Below are 25,018 nucleotides of genomic sequence, written 5' to 3' on the forward strand. Positions count from 1 at the left end.
AGGTTCTGGGCTAAAGTTCTGTAAGCTCAATATACTGCTGGGTATTAACCAATCAAAGAGCGTTTTCCACTCCCGTCTCCACTTTCCACTCTCGGCCCGAAAAGGCTGCAGGCTTGAAAATAATCATAATGAACAATTCAAAAAGAACAATAATGAGCCTTTTATATTCTCTGGCAAAAAAGATTGTAATAATCAGGATAATTATGTTATATTTCTCCAGGTCATCCCTCATTAAGATCAGAGGCGCTGACTGTGAAACAGCTCATTGTTAATTTGGTGTCCTCTTTGTAAGAACAAAGTCGTCCTCTGGTCAGGTTAGTCAGAGGACAATCACGCTGAGACCATGATGTGGTGAAATATTCTCGCTAGCGGACACTATCGGGAGCCTGATGGAGAACGGGGGAGAAAACAGACCTTGCGAGACGAAATCGAGGAACAGTCGGTACAGTTTCTTTAAGGCAGAATTAGTGAAAGCACAACATCATCAGTCATGTCTTTACATTGAAATCAGTGCAGACACGGAGGCACAATTAACCGTAATGACAGAGAAATGAGGCGGTTATGCAATGCTGTTATTGTAAGATTACAAGGTGATGGATGAAGAGATAAATACAGTCAGTGAATTTAATCGTTGCGTAATACTAAAGCCCAGTGGGTGGGAAAGAAAAACATATCCGGGTGCTTTGAGGAGGGGAAAAATTTTAGATATTTGATTTAAAATACATCTTAATTGTTTAATTGGACATATACACTGTAGAGAAACAAAAGATATACACATTTATAATAAAAAAGATTTGTTATTGATTATAAAATATTATTATTACAATTAAAATATATGTACACAAACCCTCTTTCTCTCTGTCAACAGGTAGTGGCTTTTGTTGAAACTAGTAACTTTGTATTAGCACCGATTGTTTTATTGCTCTTATATGACATATCGCTTATTGCTCCCTGAACTCTCTGTAAGTCGCTTTGGATAAAAGAATCTGCATAATGACTTAATGTAAATGTAAATGTAATAATAGAGACTGCGATAATGTTATTTTGCGTATGATTATTGTTGAATATTGATTATTAATATTCATGTAGTATAAATATAGTATATTAATAATAATAACAGTTGCCCTAATGATGTTATCATCAAAATGTAAAATAGTATTATGCTTATTACCAACAGTAATATAATACTACTACCAGATATTTTATTCAAATTCGACAAATCCCAAGCGTCGCACTGGCGTGTTAATACTTTTGATATGTACGTTTATCCTTATACTGTATATCGGGTAGGGGGATGCAAACTTTAATTAGAGAGGTGTGACCCTCTATAATGCACACCCCAGGCAAGTGAATGAAGCGAATTTTTGTGTAAACACAGCACCCAGAGCAATTCTGCCATTTGAAAAGCCAATTCCGTTACAGGAGAAAGGGCCGAACAAGAGAGAAAAGAGAGACAGAGCCAAAACTGACCTCTGTCAGGGCCTGGCAAGACTTCAGCCTTTGCTCGGCAGGACTTCAGATACGGCTGTCCCCTGAATTAATCTCTGCTCTGCCTCCATCACACACACCGCACCACAACATTACAATGATGCAATGGAAAGAAGTTCCATTAGTAATAATAATTAGTAATAATATTACACTGTCTGCAAAAAGAAACAAATATTACATGAGACGGCCAAGAGTCCAGGCCTGTGATACCAAAACCTTATACTAAAGTATACTTAAACTAAATACAAACCATCTGAAAACCCAACAAAGCTGCAGTCAGTACAACTGTGTCTAAGTAAATTCAGTAATATAATTATTTTTATAGGGCAGTATGAAAAAAAGAATTCATGTTCTTTCTGTATATGTCGACTTCATACATGGCTTACAAATCTTAACATAACATTAACAATGGTCCGATGCAACTTGATGTTCAATATTTATCTTTTATTTTATGAGTTTTCCCAATTTTATCATGAACGTGCATCTGAGAAAATTCCGATCCAAATCCAAATCCAAACATCGCTATGGGTCTCATTTGTCTCCTCCAGAAAGACAAAGAGAATCCAAGTGCTCAGGAACTGAACATAGCCAACATTTCACAGCGGTCCAGGGGGACCTGAAGTGAGGATGAGAGTTAGCCAGAGGCCTGTCCAAGTCCCCCCTCCCGCTCTTTACCCCCCCACCCACACACACACACACACATATGTCCCCTTCTGCCCCCCACCACAGCCTCTATCATGGAACCCAGTGAGGTACCGGCTTGCCAAAACGGGAGCCTGATCAGGAAATTTGCCAGATCCTCTTCCACCTCGCCTCCACTGCTCCAATACTCCGACTGGCTTAATTATGATTAATTGCTGCCTGGATAATCAGATACAGCTTCAAAAGGTTGGAGATGACAGTCCAAGGACACGCTGAGGAAGGTGAACTATGTGTTCATTAAGAAAGAAGCAGGTTCCTCCGCCACAGACCCTCATCTGACTTATTCTGAGTATTCCAAATAGAATTAATTCTAAGATTAAAGGTGAAGACTCCCCAGAGACAAGCAACGCTACATGCGCGCACACGGTCTGATTGTTGCTTATTTTTGACTCGCACCTCTTGTAGTTTGTTAGTTTGGTGTAAGAGGGAGAGAGGGAGAGAGGGAGAGAGAGAGAGAGTTAAAAAGCTAGTTTATAAATGAATCCATCTCAATGCTTCTGGATCTGATCTGAACTGAAGCGTTCCAGAGAATTTGTCAGACAAATAATGCTGGAAGAACCCAACAATCCACATCGTAGATTATTTAGCACCCCAGCAACAGCCTTTTTTCTTAATACGATTTATAATAAACGAGTAAAGATGTAAAAAATAAATTATCAACACAAACATAAACACTTTACAGAGGAAACTATTGCTTTGGGATTCTTGTTACTTATGTGTTAAGCTGTAGAAGTTTTCTAGAGCATTATTGTACAAGCAATATATTTTTTATATAAAACCAAACTGAAATGCCTTCATATAATTTTTTTGCAAGTTGGATTCAGTTTGTATTATTTGTCCGCTTTACAAAACAAGTTTAGCAACAAATGACACAAACAAGGTCCGATGCTTCATGCTGAAAATCTGATAAATCAAGATTTGGCATTTATTTGTAGGCATGAACACAGTCACAAGGGACTGACTGCAAGAAAGTCTAAACCTTTTCCATGTAAAGATTTGAAACTCATCAAAAGTGTCCCGAGATCTTGAGTTAAAAGAGCGTCCTGTCCATAACGAATGCTCAAATCTGTGATAAGATTTCCACTTAAGCAGAATTAAATGAATGAAATTTAGAGTTTTCCAATGAATAGAAAATACAACTGTGCCTTTCTTTCAATTCTAAGGAACAGTGAAGATGTTCTTCTGTTCTCAGGACTCCCGGGGGATGTCTCATGCATCTCGGGCCTGTAGTGTTAGTGGGACACAGATCCATTAATTCTCTATGTTCCCCTGTATAATATATGTAATATAATTTCTACTTGGTTACACTCATAGCCCGATGCTGAAAATCCAGGAAAAAAGAATCTATAATTCACTCATATTAATGTCTTAAGTGAAAAAGCGGTTTTAAAAGACAGGAAATTACTTTTAAAACCTTCCTCTATATATTTGATGAAATATTCAGGCCTTGCGTGTTATTCTGTGTCATATTACCAGCATTATTGATCAGTGAAATTATTTAGTGTTCAAGCAGTGACACGGAACTGTATTTTTCAGGGACATTAAGCATGTGGAGAAGTTTAATGAATAATGAATCCTGTGATGGAAACTTAAATCGGAGACAGCAATAGTTTGTCACCTCAGTATTAAAAATGTAAGAATTTAGATTCAGAAAAAGATCCAATGTACAAACACAATACAAAAACTTAAAATTGGTGTAGACTGTATATAAACATTTAAAGGAACGCTTTAACACTTGAGGAATACCTCATTATCTTTATATTGTCGTTATATTAAGTGTCAAATAACCATATATTTGCCCCATTACGCTGTACCTTGTTTTTTAATACATCGAAATGTTTTTTCACCTGGAAACACTTTAAGCTATTTTCCAAGACTTAATGCTTTTTGCAAACCTTATTTGGTTTAGATATTACATATAAATACACTGAATTAAATTGAACAATTCAGCCAAAAAAGAGCTTCGTGGAATACTCACATGTTCCCAGCGGTTTTTAAGATAGAACCTCCACTGGTTTATATAAGCTAAAGGGAAACCGCAATAAATACCTTGAAACATTGACGGATGGGCTTATTCATTATTTAGTATTTAGAAGAACAGGGACAGTCAGTCATGATAAAATGAACTATTTGTACAATCCACAATCAATATGTGGCTCTTCTCCCACAGCAGCAATGCCACAATTATTTTAAAACAGCCAGACACAAGAATTAAACCTCTTCTTTGCATGAGGTCATTTTACGCTGTAAGAGAAATTGAAAGCTTTTCATTACTGTAAGAGGAATTCAACATGTGTAAATTGGATTCAAATAAAAAAAAAAACAAGACTGAAAACTAAGAGAAACTGCGCTGGATGCTGATGCAGAGTGATTTTTTACATTTGTCTGTAGCAGTCTCCTGGGGAAGTCTCCCCCCAGATAGGCTTTTAATCTGTAATCCTTTGTTGACATTTATCATATAGAAGCAGAGAGATGGATTAAAACATCTAAATTATGCACTTTAGATCCATTAGGGAATAGTGACATGGCAGTTGATATTTGGATACATGTAACAAAAAAGGTCTTTCTTAACTCTTTGATGAAGCTATAATAGGTTTTTATTATTTTACATATTTCGCCAAACAGAATAAAACCTGAAATTTCTATAAAAAGGAGCAAAATTGGTCTCACAATTGCTTTGCTAATTTACTAGCTGGCGAATTTACGTTTGCAGTACGTGAATCATACAAAAATGTCTGATTATTTAAAAAAAGCATGTTTCGCAAATACGTTATCTCTCGCGGAAACATGATGACATCTTAGCCTGGTGTCAGACACTGTAGTGCTTTGAAAGGGAGGGTCAGAGTGAGCCGTTGGTTGTAATTCACAACCTTATTGCCAGATGGCGCTATATTTCATAAACCGGACATTTAAAACAAGTCAGTCAAACGCTTCTTAGAGAAGACATTATATTTCTAGAAAACGTAAGGTTATTATATCATTATGCATAATAATAATTTGTTGCAAGAGATGCACACACATATAAATATATTGCACAATATATTAAAACACGTTTCAGAAGTTAAAGGTGATATGTGTGATGCATGCATCAGTAATGGTAATAAAAAGAATAATTTTCAAACAGGTTGCAAACACCACCACCCATCTCATCACACATCATTTCATTGGTTGAGCCACAACTGCATTCTCGGGACGCTTAAACAAACACTATTGTTGAAAGCATCACAGAGTAACTGTGTTAACATTTTTCTTGTATATCAGCCGACCTTGTAACAGTTTACCTGCGTACATTTAACAAAGAAAAAAACAACACACATCACATTTAAAGTCTATCAGCAGACAACTATTTCCATTTCAATTACAGTACTGAATATTGTAAAAGATGTGCTTAAGCTGACATACCATCGTGGTATATTGCTACAAGTCGCTTTGTAAGAAAATCTCACAAACAGACAATTCATTCGCCTCACATCCGACAGGAGCACGTTTAATAGTCCGGCCTGTACAATGTTCACTTTTATGCAAGTCGTTTTAAAGAGACAAATTAGTCTCTTAGGAAATGACAGAGTGAGCGTTGCGAATGTCTTGATAATAGTCTAGTAATACTCTAGTACTCTGACTTCATATTAAACCCCGGGCCTAATTTCCCCACAGAATGCACAAGAGGGCACTCACATTACTTTTTAATGCATATTCACTGGAAGCTTTTGGCTTTCTGCTTATTTATTTCTCAAGTGTTGCCAATGAAAACCTTGTTTCCCAGAGCAAACCTGTCTATTCGCTCAAGGCTCGGACCGGCGTGCGTAGCTCCCCACTCCTGAGAAACACGTGAGGCTGTAGAGAAAGAATACAGAGGTTTGCAAACGTGTGTGAAGGTTAAATGAAATTTAATGGGAATAGGAAGAGCGTTCCTGCACGTTGGCTCGGCGTGGGCGTTCGCGAGGGAGCGGAGATCTAGCCAGATGTCGTTCCCATTAAATGACTCAAAAGTTGGAAGCCACCTACAGCGCGGAGGCAAATCGAAAGGAAAATGGGCTGCTGTTGTACTCGGTGGAATAGTCCACTTTACTGTAGAGGTGAGTTTTATGATACGGAAATCATAGTAGTTGTATTTTACAGGTTTTCTAAAGAAATAATGCAAGATTTGGATTTAATGCTGTTCCCACACGCGGAAAGTCAGAATTTCCTACCTGGAAAAGTAAAACGGAGACCACTTGAAGGCGGACTTCCAACTTGAACTTTAGTGCAGCCTTCACATCTACACACTCAGTTTGTTGATGGTCCTGAAAGTGGCAAAATACAAGCTGTTTTTAACATACAATGTGCATCATATGGTTATTCATATAAGTAATTATGCAAGGATTTAATAACAAGATATGACAATGCAGATGTTCTGAAATAAATAATAAAAAATACCAGACAACAATACTAAAAGTTTCTGGCCTGCCCAATTCGGGTACCAAAATAATCTCAAAGTTTCCCAGTTGTAAATACCGACTAGAAAATGTGTTCATAAACGGTTAATATTAACGTTCATGTTTGTACATACTACGTGTTTTAAAAATGGTTTATAACAGACATTTACCTCTGGAGTTTAGGTTGGCAATACCCAAAATCTGAGTTGTCTGGAACGCAGCATCAATTTGTGAGTCAGATACGTGGGCGTGGCTTGTTGGTTTTTACCTTAATCCTTGGTGTTTCGAGTCTTATGATACCCTAACCCACATCCTCAACATAACAATGTAGGCTACCTATGGTCCTTGAACAACATGCCCGTGTGATGGCGTCTGACTCAAAACACCATGGATTTAGCGAGAGCCAGTTCATATTATGCTGCTATCGGAAGTTCGACTATAACGTCTGGATTTAATCGAATTAAAACATACATTTTGCTAATGATTAAGTAGCATTAAAACATTAAAAGTATCTGCTAACATGAAAAGTTTAAACTTTAAATAGTTTTCTCAGCCCTGTATTGTGAACCTTTTTTGTGGCTCAATTCAGGTGTAAGAAACAAGGTAAAGTTTCATAATAAAAGTCCAAATAAACAAAAGTTAAATGAAACTCTTTGAATACATTTTGTGGACAGTAAAGCAGACAATATACGTAAAACTACAGGTTTGATCGTGTTATAAATTGGTCACTAATTGCATTCATTCCTCTCTTGGCTTTGCTTTGAAGTGCTTTGAAAGTGCTGGAAGCATTCAAATCAATTCACTTACTCTCCGTATCAAAATGCACAAAGTCAAATTGAACTTGTGCTTGATGTCAAAGTTTGTGTGGAGGTCTGAAGTCCACCGCCGGTTCATGTGCATTCATGAATTATTTTTCTGCACAGCAGATGAAAGACTCAGTCACTTACACTCAAGGTTCAACTATGAAAAAGGGTTTGTTTGGTGTTTGTAAAAATTAATGAGTAGGAAAATCAAACCCACAAAATGAAGGTAAGGTAGAGAGATACAATGTGACCCTGGACTATTACTCAAAAATAAAATGACTGGTAAATAGAAATATTATATATTCTTCAAGTGTTTTCAATAAATTGTCTATTAAATAAATAAGTATCCAACACGAAAAGGCCACTGACTTGCTTAAAACAATATCAAATAATTATCACAACTATAGTTTATATTCTTCTTATTATGGATGTACTTATTTTAAGAAGGTTGCATACCACCAGGCTCAATAATAAAACACAGATACTCTATTATGGCACTATTGAGAATTATGGGTAATAATGGCCTCCCGTTGTTGTCTTTCTTCTGCGCACTTCATTATCTTTACTCTCCTTCAAGATGAAGAGAAAATGCCTCGACGCTCTGCTCGGTTCTTTATAAATAACGCAGTGCAGTCACTGTAGTTTGTAAAACAGCACATTAGTGGCACACGCAAACCCGGGTCCATAAACACGTCAGACATATGTTCCGTATGCAGGGCTTTTGTAAACAAAACAATAAACATCACGCTTCAAACGCGGCTTCAGAAAGAGACTTTTCGCAGGACCTCATTGTCTGCAGAAGATGAGAAAAAAGTGGCCTCCATTCGAAATGTTTTCTGTGTAAAGCATTAACATAATTTTTCCGACTGCAGTTCTCTCAGGACCGGCTGATGAAGGCTCTACCCATAATTCTAATTGCATGGACTGCATTCTTAATTCAGAGCGGTACAAATGGATTTTATGCCATGCCAAATTAAATCTAAATTCATTAGACATAAACCCCTTTTAAAAATTGATGCAAATATTTGAATTTTTTAAAACTTTGAGCTCTCACTCTCCATTTTAGATGAGCATGCCATTATACACGAGCAAATGAATGTCTCTTTGTAAATGAATTATCCAACTATTGTGAAATATTAAACAAACCCAAGACTTGTCCTTCATTTGGCCTCTCTTAAAATCTCGAATGTCTTGCGTCTTTAATACATTGAATGATAAAACATAATTTATTTAGTCTTCTGATATTACAGAAACAATTAAGCTTAATATAAATGTAAACGTGGGTGTGAGAGACAAAGTTTCAGGGTTAAATCATTTTCAGTTTCTGGGTTAATATTTGTCTCTAATCATCTCTGTAATCTGTCACGGGAGTCTCGTGTCTGTTTATAAGAATAAATTGAAATAGATACAAAGATAACCAATTACAGCTACGTTTGTATAAAAATGACCGTGGTAAATAATGTCTGATCTCAATTTAATGGCTGACAATATCTGACATGATCTTTGCATCATAGAGAGCAATAAAATCACCATAACATGAACATTTAATATTACTTTTATCGTCTATTAGTGCTTGTATCGCTACATGACTGTTAAACTTTTTTGCATCTTTGGAATCAACAACTCGTGCTAAATAAATCAAGTCCTGTCTTTTTGTCTTCCCAAACCACCGTACTGCATGCATGCACAGCCCTTCAGTAAAAAGAAACGGAGGGATGTGGGGTAGAAGTCAGAATGCACGCAGAGAAATGAGGGAGGAGTGAGTGGAAAATATGTTTCCACCAGAGGCCAAAGATTTATGGATGCTCCTGCATGTCTTCTGTTCTCCGCCGGCCTGCAGTCTCGCAGTAATGGATAAAACAGATGCTTGACACACCGGCACCTCTTCATGGGTCCGGTGGTCTTTTTATTCAGCGGCTGCAGTTTGGCGCAGGGGCCTGGCGGGGCAGCGAAGGGCAGAACGATGTGGAACGGGAAGCGGAGGTCATTGTGAAACATGAGGTCTGGGAGGAGAATCTCTTCATTCATGTGTGCCACAGCTGGCTCTGAATTCCCACACATACACACGCTCCTCACGGAAAAGTCGGATTTGATGTCTATCCGATGCTTTTCCCACTTCAAGTGTTAACTCTTTCTCATCACAGATTATTCTGAATCATACAAATATTGGTGTAAGGGACACCGTGGCCTGTAGACTGTAATGAATGCATTTAGTTCATTAAAGCTATAAAGCTTAAATGTGTGATTTCAATAAACAGTGCTCTTGGTCGAGATTTTCTCTGTTTTGTTTCAATCCTTTTTATAAAACATTTATCATAATTATTTCGCACAATTCTTTGAAAATATTGTGGTGATCCACAAGGAAAGAGACATTCACCAAGGGACTGTTCCTTTAAGGGCGTGTGTTTTGTGTTTGTTCTGAAGTTCCGGGTTTACCGGTGTGTAGTAGTTTACTCTGACTCGCTGTTCGATTTATTGTTTTAAGTGGAGAGTAAAGTTGACTCGACGCATCTCCGTCTCCTGTCTCCTTATTTATCACACTCCACAATATCACCATTTCCTACAGAAAATTAGAATACATAAAAAATGCATATACACACGATTTTATTGATCAGTTGCGGAGCATCTTACTAGCGTGCCAAGGTCATGGGTTGGAATTTAAAGGAATGCATAAAATACCAATATATATATATCCTGAATGACATGCAGGGCACAAATGCCAAATGTATACGTGGGCATGTAATAGAATGAGCTGACATATTTTAAAAGGAATTTTCTGTTTTAAAGGTGCAATGTGTAGATTGTAGTGGCATCTAGTGTTGAGTTCCCGAATTGCAACCAGCGCATCATTCCATCGCTCACCCCTCCCTTTCAAAGCATTACGGCAGCCCTCACAGGACAAACAAGTCACCACGTTTTCTCTTCTTTGCGGAAGGAAACACTCTCTGTAGAGCAGTTTGTGCGTTTAGGCAAATAACATGGTGAATAACATGTTAGTACCCGCAGTGTATGTAGATAGAAATAGCTCTAAAGTAATAAAAACACGACGCTTTGTTATGTACCGTAGTCAAGTCAGCTTTATTTATATAGCGCTTTTTACAATTTTCATTGTAACAAAGCAGTTGGACAAGAAAACATTGACTATAAGCAAAACATATAAGGTTATGCAAGTCAACAAATAGGTCAAATTTCAGACAGACTATAAATTCCTATATGCAGTCTTAATTAAATAAAACTATAAAGAACTGTACCTTACTGTAGGGTATTTTTGTACCTCTTAAGACAGTTATGTATTTTATATTGCGTTTCTGTCAAAAGACCCTCTTAAATATTATACACAGCACCTTTACAAATTTACAAAAAAGAGAGATGTGGTCCGTCCAACAATCTTTTTCTCAATCATTTATAGGGTCGAGGATATTGTACGTGGCGTCGGTGTGTGTCTGTTTTCATATTCTTACCTCACTTCTTCCAGTTTCATTCACTTAAGAATGGCGGTGCGTGGGGAGACAGATTTGGGTCTTCGCTTGGCACCTGAGGTGCCTCAGTGTCATGAGAACTCAACGCCGCTCTGTTCATTTGTGGAACATCTGTAGCACACAGACAAAATTATTAATAACTCTGCGTTCGTACCTGCCAAAAAAGGTGATGAAGTGGTGAAGTGGTCCAGCAGCTTAACCTGAGAGACACGCAGAGAGAGAGAGAGAGAGAGAGAGAGAGAGAGAGAGAGATCCAAACAAATTTTATTCACCACAAAAATATAAAACTACTATGCAATATAAATGTTTCTTAATAAATATAAAACATTTAGCAGAAAAACGTTATTCAATGGCTTCGCAAAACACCGTTATTTTTAAGAGAGTAGACATCACAATTCTTACACGTCTTATGATGTTGCATAAGAGATCGTAAGAATGTCTCAAACTGTGATCAGATACCAAAATCATTTGTTGAAAGTCAAAGGTTTCCGTGTGAACTTGATGAAATGACCAAGATGAAATTCTACATTCGTTTAATGTCTCTACATTTTGACTGGATGAAGCAATTGTCTTAGTTGTGTCTTCATTATGTATACTGAGCTACAAAACAACAACCTCAGAGCAAAACAGTTTTAAAGAAAACATTCAGTTTAGTTATGACGAACAGTGTATCCTGCGCTTGACAGAAAACAACAACCGAAAAGGACCGGCAGGTTTTGGCACTTGTATAAAAATAGGACGGCTGTGATTGGCTGTCGTGTTTGAGACCCCTGATGATTGGGAGTCGTTCCCGGAGGGCGGCAGACAGACATGTGTGCGACGAGGAGCCCTCGGGGACCGCTTTGCTTTTTTACAGGCAAAACAACTTTGTGCCCCGGTATACCCCACGGGGTTATTTTGTAGGTATTAGGAAACAGTGAAATGCACAAGCAGAATTTGCTGACGTGCCTTTCTATATTGCACTTAGATGGAAGGGCTGAACATTGCTTTGCCGGATTCGAGCAGGTGCAGAAAGGTGAACCTGTGGTAATGATATTAAGATGAAGTTTCACGTTTACTTGATCTACTAAATGAGGTTCTCGCTTATCTCTAGTTCTATTTTAAAACACACCTCACACTAACACCTACATATGACATTGGAAGAGCTTGGCAAAGCGCTAACAAAGCCTCTGAGTGGCAGCGGTGTGACTGACACCTAGAGCCACTGGATGGATTCATTATCATTTAACACTATTTAGGGCCCATGCATCTGTGCTCATGCATGTTAGCACACATCCAGCGTCACAGCCGTCGCCACGATCTGAACGCCACCACTGAGATCTGACTGAGCGCTTTTCCTTTCAGGCAGCAGTTAATTTCAGAACTGAAATGAAGGTGTAAGATTGTGCAGGTGGTTGCGTGTTGTTGGTGATGCAAAGCTGCGACTGAGGCCATTCTGACACATCTGTCTGTTTTGGATTCTTTAAGCAGAACTTGCCCAAGGCGTTTCTTCTAAGAGAAGTAACTCGGCTTGTTGGACATTGTTTTTGATCTGTAGAAAAGACAGAACGCTGTGATCTCGGTTTGGATCTGGTGCGTTTTCTCAGGCTGCGTGGCATTTTCCAAAGATAAAGTTAACGCCATCACGATACACACTATGACTACTGTATATGAGGTGATATTTGCTCATTTCAAAAAATTGTTTGTACTTTTATCAGAGTTTGTTTCCAGAAGTCAAAAAGGGAAGTTAAAAATAAGCAACCTGGCAACCTAGAACTGGGAAATAAATATATTATATAAATATAATTATTAAATATATAATATTAAATGCTGGGTTAAACTTTTAAACCCAATTTGCCCGTTTTTAAGATTTTAGGTTATTTTTACATTAAAGAGAAAAATAATACTCAAGTAATTGAACTGTAAATTTATTAATTTGCTATAATGCATCCAATACAAACGTTACCTTCTCAGAGAAAACAACAGAAAAATAGTAAGAATATATAAAATAACATTAATATTACAAATACAGCCGCAGAAAATAAAGTAAGATACCATTTCAAAATCATTTTCAGTTTTTCTAATGTGTTTAGGCAAAATGATAAACTACTACCAATATTTTTCACAAAAAAATACATATATTTATTTACAGAAAATGAAACAGGGAAAACGTATTTTTCAGATCTTAAATACCGCAAAGAAAACAAGTTCATATTCACCTTTAAGCAATACAACAGTTATATTTGAACATAAAATAATTCAAAATATTTTTTATGTGATAATCTGGAGTTTTATCACAGTTTGCATGAGTCTCGTCACGTTGTCTGTCTTTCACATTGCTGTTTGATGACTTTATGTCACTTCTGAGGTTTCATTTAGTTGAAATTCAACAGAAACTGGATGGAATGGACACGATACATTTAGAAACACAGATTAAATAAACATTTGTAATGGTCTCATATTTTTTCAGCATCTGTATAATACTGGATACAGTATGTCTTTATAACTTCAGGCTTGCTCTATTATAAAACATAGACTTCATTTCACTTTATTTCTGCATATGGTAAATAACTTGACATAGTTTATGTAAATCATTACCGTTTTAGAGTCAGGTTTACACAGCGAACTCCTTAATTTAATAACTTCTTCACCAGCTGCTTGATTTATTGAAGTTTTGTTCAACAGCATCTGTGGCCATTACGGTTAAGAACATACTGCAAATGCTTTTCACACTTCCTTATGGAATAAAACTGCCTGACCCATATTTGTCAATCTCTTTTGCAGAAAAGCACAAGGTAACCTTAATAATAAAGCACATGCAAAGAACAACGTGAAGGCTGGAATGTAAACTCAGGCCCGACACACATTCACAGCCTTGTTGAATTTCTTTCCTAATGACTGTGCAGTTTGAGTTATGGCCAACATCTCATCCACTTCCCCAGCAAGGGGAAAAACTTAAACACGCTATTAGACGTCCATCTGGAAACTCAATGTGCTGAACTTCTGTGCAGCTCTTGGTTAAGTATCCTTCCAACATAAAGACTTCTGCTGTGTCCTGCTATATTACAACAGTGAACAATCCTAATCTAGCTGCATGTAGTTTTGAAAAGTGATTACAGTATGTCAAGTCTAATGTAAATTTAGACATTTGATACGCCATAAAAAGCCCTGTTTATAATTTATGATTGCAATAATGTAATGAATGTAAAACTTTTATCCAAATCGTTGCTTATTATGATTATTTAAAAAAAAAAACAATACACCGCTCACAATGTATTGAGGGAGACTTCATCCAAAAATGAAAGTTCTGTTATCATTTACAAACATCTTGTTTTGGGACACCATTGACTTACATATTACAAAAAGATGCTATAGTAGTCAATAGTCGCCCAGAATGCTTTAGTTTCCTACATTCTTCAAAATATATTTTGTTGGGGTGAACTACCCCTTAAAGTACGAATATCTTACTGTTTTCAAAAGGTCCCATTGTTCCTTTTTTATGTTACTCTTGTTTATGCAACTCTTGTGTTGTGTTTGTGTCTGCGTGACTCATTTTCTATAAAATGTTATAAAAAAAGTGTTTTTTTATTGTGCAAACTGCAGATGGATTGGTTTAATTCATTAAAAGTAAATAAAAATTGCAAAAACAGATGTGAAACATACTATTCTTACAAAAAAATCTCCTCTAAACCTAACCAACACTGGCGCGAAAAGAATCGTACTTGGCTAAAAAATGGCGTGAGACTTTACTGTTTTTACCCATATCATAGAATTTTGCTTAAAACAAAAATAACCAAAATATATATATTTTTTAAACCTATTACAACAAAGATAAAAGAAAAATATTAAAATTATGCATTTTGACAGACGCTATTATCCAAAGCGACTTACATTGCATTATACTATACAGTTGTTTCCGAGTATGTGCAATGCCTGCGATCTCACCCATGACTTTGGCATTGCTATAGCACGATGCTCTAACCACTGATCCACAGGAAAGCATAAACATGTATGGTATGGTTTATATGCTGCTTGTAACTGAGATAAAAAACATATGAAAGTATTTTTAAGTTCATTTCTATGACTGTATTTCACTGGATTTCAGAATGAAATAATACTGAGGATCCAATTGTCTCGTAAACATTATCTGAGTAACTGAAACATGAACACCATGCAAGGATTAAACAGAAAATGAAAGATAACATTCTTTAGTAGAAGTTTCAACAATCTTACGAAAAAAAACTAAAATATTTTTATGAGGTGGTGATTTTATATCAATCTATATGTGAACTGTGCGAAAACATTATTAAACAAAAAAAAAAAAAGATTTACATAGATGTTTAGTAGCCTGTTTCCACTGAATTGAAACCGTACCGTGTTGTTTAGACTTGCAGATGATGTACTGTATGTAAACATCATTAACTTTTTGAACTTGTTCAGTGGAGTAAATCTACAGGCTAATGAAAGGCCGCGGAATCGGCACCGCCTGCAACAGTTACACGCTTTCCTGAGCGCAAGGTAGGGTGCCGAGAATGCGTGGGGCCGCAACTTATCATTCGTCTGTCAGGGGAGGTAAATTGAACCCTTGCTGGGGCATAGCGATGGGTCAACAGGCACAATCCGTCCACCATCAACCACTTTCAACTTGTATCCGGCGTGCGAGCGAGCGGAGAGAGCTGTTGTCAATCAAATAGTGTGACGATCATTACGGGTTTGCAGTCAAGCAGAAAAACACTGTAATAAACGGGTCAGACCGACTCCGTCAGGCCGCACGCGCTGCTCGACGAGGGCACGGCCCGGTGGCCTCGCCGGGCATCAAATCCTTGTCTTCCTGTTTGACCCCATTACTACACCGTGATGGACCTGCCTGTCACAGCACCGACTGCAACAGTCCGACGCGCCGAATCACTCTTTCCGACAGGTAAGCCCCGGGATCATTTATTTCAGCTGGCGGTCACGCTAGGCTTGCCATGGCGACGGGCATCTTTAACACGCCACGGAAGTATGGAAACCCAAATCGCCCAGGCGGCTCATGTGAGGTCTTCTCCTGAAGATGACAGCGGACCCGGAACAACGTGTTGGAAAACGTGCGGTGTTGTGCGGTCATTCCACCTGTGATTCAATGAACGCTGGCCTCATTTGCTGTCCAGCGAGGTGTGAAGTTTCTCCGAAGTCGCTTACGTAGGCACATGTGACACACATATCACGCAAGGACTTACAATGACATTCAAATAGCTGCATTTCACCTTTGTCCATTCAAAATCAAGCATTGATGGAGATATCCAGGTCAATTTCCCACAATCCCTCTGTATAGGCATTTGATGCATTATGAACACAAACAATGAGTGGTGCGGTGCGCTGCAATCATGCGTCTGTTTTTATGTGAAATCGCCTTTGGTCTCTGCTCGGCCTTTGAGGATTAGAAGCAGAAGAAAGAAGGGGCAGGTTTGTTGCTGCTCGAGTGCATAATAAGAGTCGCGTCTGTGGCCTGAAACTCTACAAAGGCTCCAGATCTAAATGCTATGCAGTATATATGCATTTCTAGTACAAACACAGGCAGAGACCAGAGCCCGGCCCGTTTGATCCTGAACTGCTGCGATCCCTTTCATCTGTTTCAAGCTTTCTGAAAGTGTCCCCGTGATGTTCCTCACACAGAAACTCGGATTATGACCCGTGATGGATGTCCAGCCACAGGTGCACATGAGTATCCACCAGTCTCATCAGCATCTTTAAAATCTTTAAATATCATTAGGTGTCAGTAAACAGCATCAGGACATTCATCATGTTTTAATAGTAATATTCCCACGGAGGAAAATATTGTTGCTTAGATGTTGCTCTTTCGTGGCTCAGGAGATGTGATGGAGTTCTTGGTTGAGTTTCATTTAAATATCAACTTAAAATGTTTTCCCTAAAACTAGGAGACATGGAAACAGAAACAAACCGTTCAGTTGTTGGAGGTGTAATATGAATGTTTGATGAGATGTTCAGTAATATTTACAATTCCTTGCAGTCTTGACAACTCTGAGCTCAGTTTGAGACATTGTTGACATCTCTTCTGAAAATGTAATAACGGAGACATTTGTGAGATTTCTGTCTCTGTTTCTTGGGAGAAATATCCGAGACCCAGCTGACATTTAAGCAAAAGCTTCCATTTGCTATTGATGTTTAGGAGACATAAAAGAGATATGACAGATAGCTCATCTTTTTTGATTTTATTCGTATAGGCTGGCACAACTGCAATAACACAGTTTATATACATGACAATTCGTTTTTTTTAAGGACGTTATATACAGTGCTGACTGGCTCGGTCACATACAAAGCATATGAACTTGCCCTCTATGATGACGTGTTTATCAATCCGAAACTTCCTTTATACAAAATCAGAATAATGTTGACCTGAATTGATTTAACCACGCTGTTTGATACTGTTACTCAATGATAAATAAATTATAAATTGGATAATTGTAATCAGGGATTGTAAAAATCCATATGACCTCTTGTCGTGTGGATAATGAATCGATGTTTTACAGCGCCTGTGCGTTCATGGGTTTGACAGTCATCATTAATACATGCAACACACAAGTCACACACAAATACACGGACAACATGATATTTCATTAATACTTTTTGTTTTTACAAATAATCAATGGTTTATTAATTGAAATATTTAATAAGAAAATAAAATGACCCTTAGTATAGGCTTGTTTGTCATCAAATCTGTGACTGATATTTTCTGGGCATGTGTACATTTAAAGACCCAATTACATCAATTTTATTATATTTTACCCAGCTTTGAGACCACCAATATTGTGCACACCTTCATAAAAATGTTACACATTTAAATTTACACTTAGAAAAGTTTTGGGTAAAACTGTATTCAGAGAGGAACATTATCAAAAATATCTACCTGTGGGACAAGAAAGAATCTAGAAAAAAACGTGACTTTAAAAGTCACCCCATTCATCGCCATTTACACCCGCTTTCCCATAGTTCCGTGTTAAGATCCTCAAAATCCAATCAACGTGTCAGTGAAATGGCTCTTCATCTGAAGAGATTAAGAGAGCCTCTATTACCTCTGATTTAGCCGGAGACCCAGGCACACATTTCCGCACAGCTATTAGTAACACCTGGAGTCTTTCACATTAGTTGGGGATCTGGCATCATAAATTCCGGCCTATTAATGGTTATTCTGACTTCTTAGGATAAATGGCTCAATGTTTTTGATAATGAAAATATACACTCTGCTCGGAGAGCCCGCTTCTGGACTCACATTACCTTTGTAATGTACTTCATGGTTGATCATATCAGACGACGTCATAACTTTTACCAAGACGGACTTATTAACTCAGAAATGCGTTTCAGAGACTCTGAGGTTCTTCAAGCTTAAAGTCTCTGATTTAATGAAAGGTCCTTACCGTCAGAAATCATTATATGAAGTAATTCTCCTCCGGGTTTAAATGGGCACAATGTCAGAAGGGTTTCCAACATGTGAAATACAACCACCTCTGTTGTTCGGTTTGACGGTTCGTTCATTAGGAAATTTTCACTTTGGATCAGATGGTAGAATATAACTGCAAACAATCATTTCTAAAAAGGATTGACGTGAAACAGCCCCTAAGAAGGAAAAATCACAGATGAGATCTTTTTAATATTTCAATTATTTCTCCTATCATTGAAATTAAATGGAGAGCAAATAGAAAGTCTCATCTGCCGAAAACAACTTTGACATCTGTCTCTGTTTCAGAAGAGACGTCAACAATGTCTCAAACTGAGCTCAGCTTTGTCAAGTCTGCAATCAAAAGTCAATATTATTGAAGATCTCAATATGAACTCAAACATTTCCATCCACATTATTTGACCCTTACAATTTGCATTTATTTTACACCTTACATCATTTCTGAGAGTCGTTGATACCTAAACACAAACCACAACTAAATTACGTATGTCAGAACATGATCTGAGCAATAAAATGTTTCTAACAAAAAAATCTATGTGACCAATTGGCATCCATTTCGTAAAGGTTATCGAGGCAGGGTGAACAGATGGACAGATCAGGACACATACACATTCAACATTTATTTAAGTCCAAGACCCACAAACTTAATAACAGATTTTTGTATTGCATTGTAAGTCTATATGTGCACAGCCACCAAAGAAGAGTCCAAACTAAATGTACTACCGATTTTATATTACGGACGAACGCTATCTCAAATGTCACCGTGGAAAATAACCACAGAATAAGTGTATCCTACGACTGGCAGCGGTGTGCAAGAGGGACTCCAACATTTTCCAGAATTATATGTGGCTCGTATCATGAAAATTGATTAGTTCAGGGGAAAATGTGACACCAGTTAATCGAGACCTTAAATAAAAGATATAATTCACGGGGCATGCTGAAAATTGTCACTCTCAGCGTTTTTATGACTGTACGAGCCTTTATGACTTCAAAGAAAATGTCACAGGCAGCAAATGACGTGCTGCTGAACAACGTCGTAACGGAAAGGAAGACAGTTAAAACTTGACCGTCTCGACAGTGAAGAAAGAACTTCTGCTGAACATACATTTCATCCAGCAGGAGAGGCTAGACAAAGACACCCGGACCAGGTGCACCTTTCAGAGTCATTTCTACTCACAAAACCAAGAGGTGGCCTGCCAGGTCATCTTTAATAAGCCATGTGAAAGACTGACAGCATAAGACGTGAAAACTGTGATAAAAATCAAGGTTATCGCATTAAAAATAACTTATTGTAGAATTACGTGTAGAAATATGACTGCTGTATTGCTTAAAGTGAATACGAACTTGTTTTCTTTGCAGTATTTCAGGTATGAAAATATAAAGAGCATCTTTTTAGTTATTTTCACATTTTTCGGCAAATAAATTCAAAACTAAATTATCATTTTATGTCAAATTTGGGAGAAACATTGTTTGTAGTTCACAGAATGAAACAAAAATGTTATAAATAGTCAATTTAATGGTCTCTTATTTTTCTTCCCCAGCATCAACCCTCTGGATTACAGTAGTATTGCTACAAACACTATTAAAAGTTATTTTAAGTGCACTTAAGTGCACTTGCCAATTTATATTGTTTAAAATCATACCAGGGTGTGACTGAACACACAATGTTGTGCTTTGTAACTTTAATAAAAGGAAAAAAAAACAGAATATTATTCTAACTTCTTTATCAGCGTCTGCGTTGGTCCGCATTTTCACTCCGAAAGTTTTCCTCTTTAAATGCTAATCTTTCCCTCTGAATCTGTGTCTAATCTTCTACATCTAATTACTATGATACAGTTGATAAAATACTGCTGCTTGTTTTCCATCCAAAGCTTGTATACAATTAGTGTAGACACGGAAAAAATAAATCAATATTCCCAGTCCAACTGTAAAAAACAATTAAGGCGAGCAGACCCGGCTTCGAAAGTCACAGCGAATACTAGTTAATATCCAGAGAGAACTGTACCCAGAATGCACTCTCTTCAAGTGCACTACTGCAGCTAATACCGGACGCATAACACTGTTGACAGATGCCAATAACAGCGTCGCCAAACATGTGAGTGTAATTGAGTGATTTAATGAAAAACAAAGCAAAATGGGTCTTAGGCACCACTAACATGTAAAATGAAGCGGGCTGAGCCCAAAGCCCTCGGGTGCGGTGTATGAAAACTTACGGATATGGGACGTAGGAACGCTGGCACGGACAAGGTCGTGCTTATTCTCTTGTGCTTCCTGAGCCAGGATAAAAATCTTCGCCCTCTTTTGTTTTACTGGATTCTTTTTGCGTTTCTATGTCGGCAGTTCATTCATTGACAGACCTGGAAGCAAGTTATATTGGCATTCAATTTCAGAGAATAATGTGTGAACCCATTGTTTTCAACAAGTTTACAGTTAACATAATACTAAAAAAGAAACCCTGGAAAGACGCACACAACACTTATTTTAGGGAATAACATAATACAAAGGTTTCAGGTGAATATTTAGTTTATGTCAAATAAATATAACAGCTTACTCTAAATAAAAAAAATCCTGAAGAAATAAATGTTTCGTGATACCTTTAAGATTTATTGTTGACTCATATGGCCACTGTCTGGGATCTTCCCACCGCTCCTGCAAACTCTCTCTACTTTCATGCCAGGACACAAACTTTAATGACCCCAAAACGGTGTTTCATACAACGCGGGCATCCAGTAAAAGCACAATTTTGCTCTAAGACTATATGAATATTTCAGCATATCAATTAGTCAACGGATCATTTGGATTTTCAGAGAAAGTAAATAGACGCAACGTCGTACACAAACAGGGTTTTACAGGCTCGGAAATACCGCCGCAGCCATTGGATATACACACCATTGACACAATCATCAGGCCATAATATCAACAAAAACATTCATTTCGGACCGAGAGAGAAAAACAGACAGACGATTTTTAGTTCCTCTGACGAATATATTTGGATCTGATGACATGTGTGGCATCAAAACGTAAAAGTTTGTTCAGCGGTAAATGTGCACGGTACACACGACACATTTTTCCAGTCTTAAGTGAGCTTTTACACAAAATATATCAGACTGTTTATGTCTGAACGCATGTCTTGACCATGGCTTGCTTTAAAAATGCATATTCATATTTAGTCTTGTTAGCCATTTTAACTTGATAAAAAGAAATATATTGAATCCACACTTTGTAAGTCACTTTGTGTAACGTGTGACTGTAAAAAGCACTTTGTCTGTCGATCGACATTTTGATAGACAGTTAAATAATTCACATCATGAGTCTCTTTCTGTTGAACACACTTTAAAATGAAGTCATATGGTAATTGGAATGGAATTGTACTTAACTTTAGTTTATTGTTTGAAAATATACTTTAACTTTTAGAAATCAAAACTTATTCCCATTCTTTAGGACCACCAGATTTCTGATGCCCGTCTCTCTCTCTCTCTCTCTCACTCTCTCTCTCTCACTCTCTCTCTCTCATAGTTAAGTTGAGAACATCAGCTCTGCCGGGTGCTTCATTAGTTAAAAGATTCAGCAAATGGATTTCTATAATTCAACAGATCCATGAAATATTCAAAAAGAAAAGTTTTTCAAAACTGCAAGAATCTTATACCGAGTATGTTGCTCTATTTATTTCACTTTTCACATAGATTTTATTTTGCATTTTTGAAAAAAACGAGACTGATAAAAGAAAAAGAAAATGCTAAAATATATGTTTTTACATAATATAAAATCCTGTATCACTTAAAATAAATAGAATTAAAAAATAAGATACATATTAAAGTATGACTTTCAGAACACAAAAGAAGATATTTTAAGAAATGACTTGGGTTTTTTTCATCCATGCAGGGAAGTCAATGTAGTTTAACGTTTGGTTATCAACATTCTTTAAAATATCTTCATTTGTGTTCTGCAGAAGAAAGAAAGTCATACAGGTTTGAGGATAAATAAACAATCAAACATGTTTCTCTAAAATATCAAATGTGAAAAAAATTTGGAAAAACTTTCTTGTAGACTTTTTATTTGAAACAGTATTGTACCTGCTGGCATCCTTTTCTCAACTATCTGCTCCTTCTTATTCAAATACAGTTCATTAAGATGAAGGGATAGTTCACCCAGTAATGAAAAATCTGTTATAATTTACTCACGTCATGTTGTTTCAGACATGTATAAAATGAACTGTTCTATTGAACATAAAGGAAGATATTTGGAAGAATGTTAGCAATTTTCAGTTCTGGGACACCGTCCCCTACCGTTGTAGAATTTTCTTATATATATATATTTGTTGATATATTTAAATGAAACAATTTTGAAAAGGAACGCAAACACTTCCGGGCTGCCATTCTTTGACTATCATTTATTTTCTTCCTACCATAGTCTATGATGTCCCAGAAGTGAAAATAGCTAACATTCTTCCAAATATCTTTCTGTATCTTTCTTTATACAACTATGATATTAAATGAGGGTGAGTAAATGATAGAATTTTCATTTTTGGGTGAACTATCTCTTTAACAGAACTCATTTAAAGGGAACTTGTTTATCTAAACCAGTATGTGAATCGTGTTCAAACCTTTGACTGGTACTGCAGCGTTGTAGTTACATCACCGATGTTAAAGAGAGAGAATCACGACATTTAAACCATGCAGCGATTACTTTTGGTGTCTCATGCAGCTGAAACCACTGGCATAATATAAACCAGGATTTACAGCAGTTAGACCACAAAACAAGCGTTCTAACCCAAACCAGATCCGCAGGCTCACCCGAAACCAACCCAAAACAAAGCACTTTTATTAATGTCATCCACTGCTCCGCTCAAGTTTTCATGCTCTGGGAGAACGTAAGTCAGATTTTGTGAAGCGTACTTGATTCTTTCCAAGTGGCAGACACACGGGCTGCTTAAATGTTTTACCATTCGCTTTTTCATACAGACTGACCTTTCTGAGTAAATCAGTCAAACATTGGCTGGTTATAGACCTATAAAGAATATCAAATTTATTGGCGAATTATGAAACACGTATTTTATTGAAACTTGGGGCAGGTTTTGCCGAGGGGGAGGCTGAACATTTTTCCAGTGACAACGTCCTCTCAGTTTTAGTGGACATTTTAAAAGAACTTAATAGTGACGTAAAAGTGCCGCTTTCCTTCCCCCCCGGTCCTGCGTTTGGAAATTGCGTTATTGCCGAAAGTAACTAATGAATCTGGTGACTTAAATAGGCCACAGTGCTCACGACGTTTACGGTTCTACAGAAGTGCGGCTGAGTCACAGTTCAAAACTGTCCAGCAGACTACCTATAGTTGATTTCTGAGCCTTTATACTTTAAGAAAACAGCAACTTAAGTAAAAAAGTATGGTTTTGTCACAGTACCCTTACTAAAAAGTATACCTCAAGTTGATTTTATTAAGAATACAAAAGTGCAGGTATAATTTAAGGATACTCGATGTAGTGAATACAAGTATACTTGTACGTGAAGGTTATTCACATGCCGCAAAAGAACAATTTTTGGTTTGCCAAAGAACTGTTTACTCCAAAGTTAGTATAAAGATGCAACGATACAAATTGTCTCCACTGATACGATGCCGATACAGATGCTGAAGATAAAAGGAATATTTCTTAACATTCTGAATGTTATTAATTCAAATAAACATTGAACATCAAACTGGTGATGTTTCTTAACATTTTCTATACACTGAGCACAATTTCATTACATTTTCCTGTCCTCTTTTGATATCGGCCCTGATCTTTGGCTGTTTTTAAACTATCAGCCGATAGCCGGTAATGTGAAACATTTCTTTTATCGACCAATATTATTATCTGATATATTGATGCATCTCTAAAAAGATGTATTCAATTTCACCTTATCTAGGTATTTCTTAAATGGTTTATCTAACCTTATTTTTAAAGGGGCCACTTGGGACTAAATTAGCCCACCTTTTAGTTTATAAACATGTACTTTAAAGTGTAACAGAGTACACAATTTGTCATCTGTAAAACAATGGTTAAATATGAAAAGTCTTCCGTCTTTGCCACAGCCTGTTTTCATGAGAGAGATCGCTTTACAATCCGCCAGCGTTGGTTAAACCCACCCCGAGGCCTTCATTATGCATGTGAAATAATTCCTTTCTATACAAATTCACATTTGTCTATACCGCTGTAATCACCTTTTAAACAATCAGACATGCTCACAATCTCCTTTCAGACAACACAAAACCCTTGTTTGTCTTTCTTAACACATACCCCCAAAACAAGACTCAACTCCTAGTTTTTTTACCAACAGCAGACTAATGATCTTCTCGACAGAGCGTTTATAGTACTATTGAGAAAGGCTTTAAATGAGAGATACTTTACACTCTTTGACAGGGTGACAGCGTTGGATGGTGGCACACAATGGCAGCTAATGACTCCTTTGTTCCAGTAAATTGGGGGGATACTCATTACAGCTATTTTAAATGTGCCCACTCGAAGAGCTTGAATTTGGCAATACTTAACCTACTTAAATCTAACAAAACGTCCCGGCTGCAGTGATCCCGGGCAAACTTTGAGATAGATGAACGACTTTGATATCAGAAGTCAATTAAACACGACGGATGGACGGAATCGTTTAGGCACGATTTATTACCATAGATATGTGAAAAGAAATATTACCAAAAGAAAAATGCGAATCT

The sequence above is a fragment of the Barbatula barbatula genome (genome assembly GCF_947034865.1).
Source record: "Barbatula barbatula genome assembly, chromosome: 16".
Classification (NCBI taxonomy): Eukaryota; Metazoa; Chordata; class Actinopteri; order Cypriniformes; family Nemacheilidae; genus Barbatula; species Barbatula barbatula.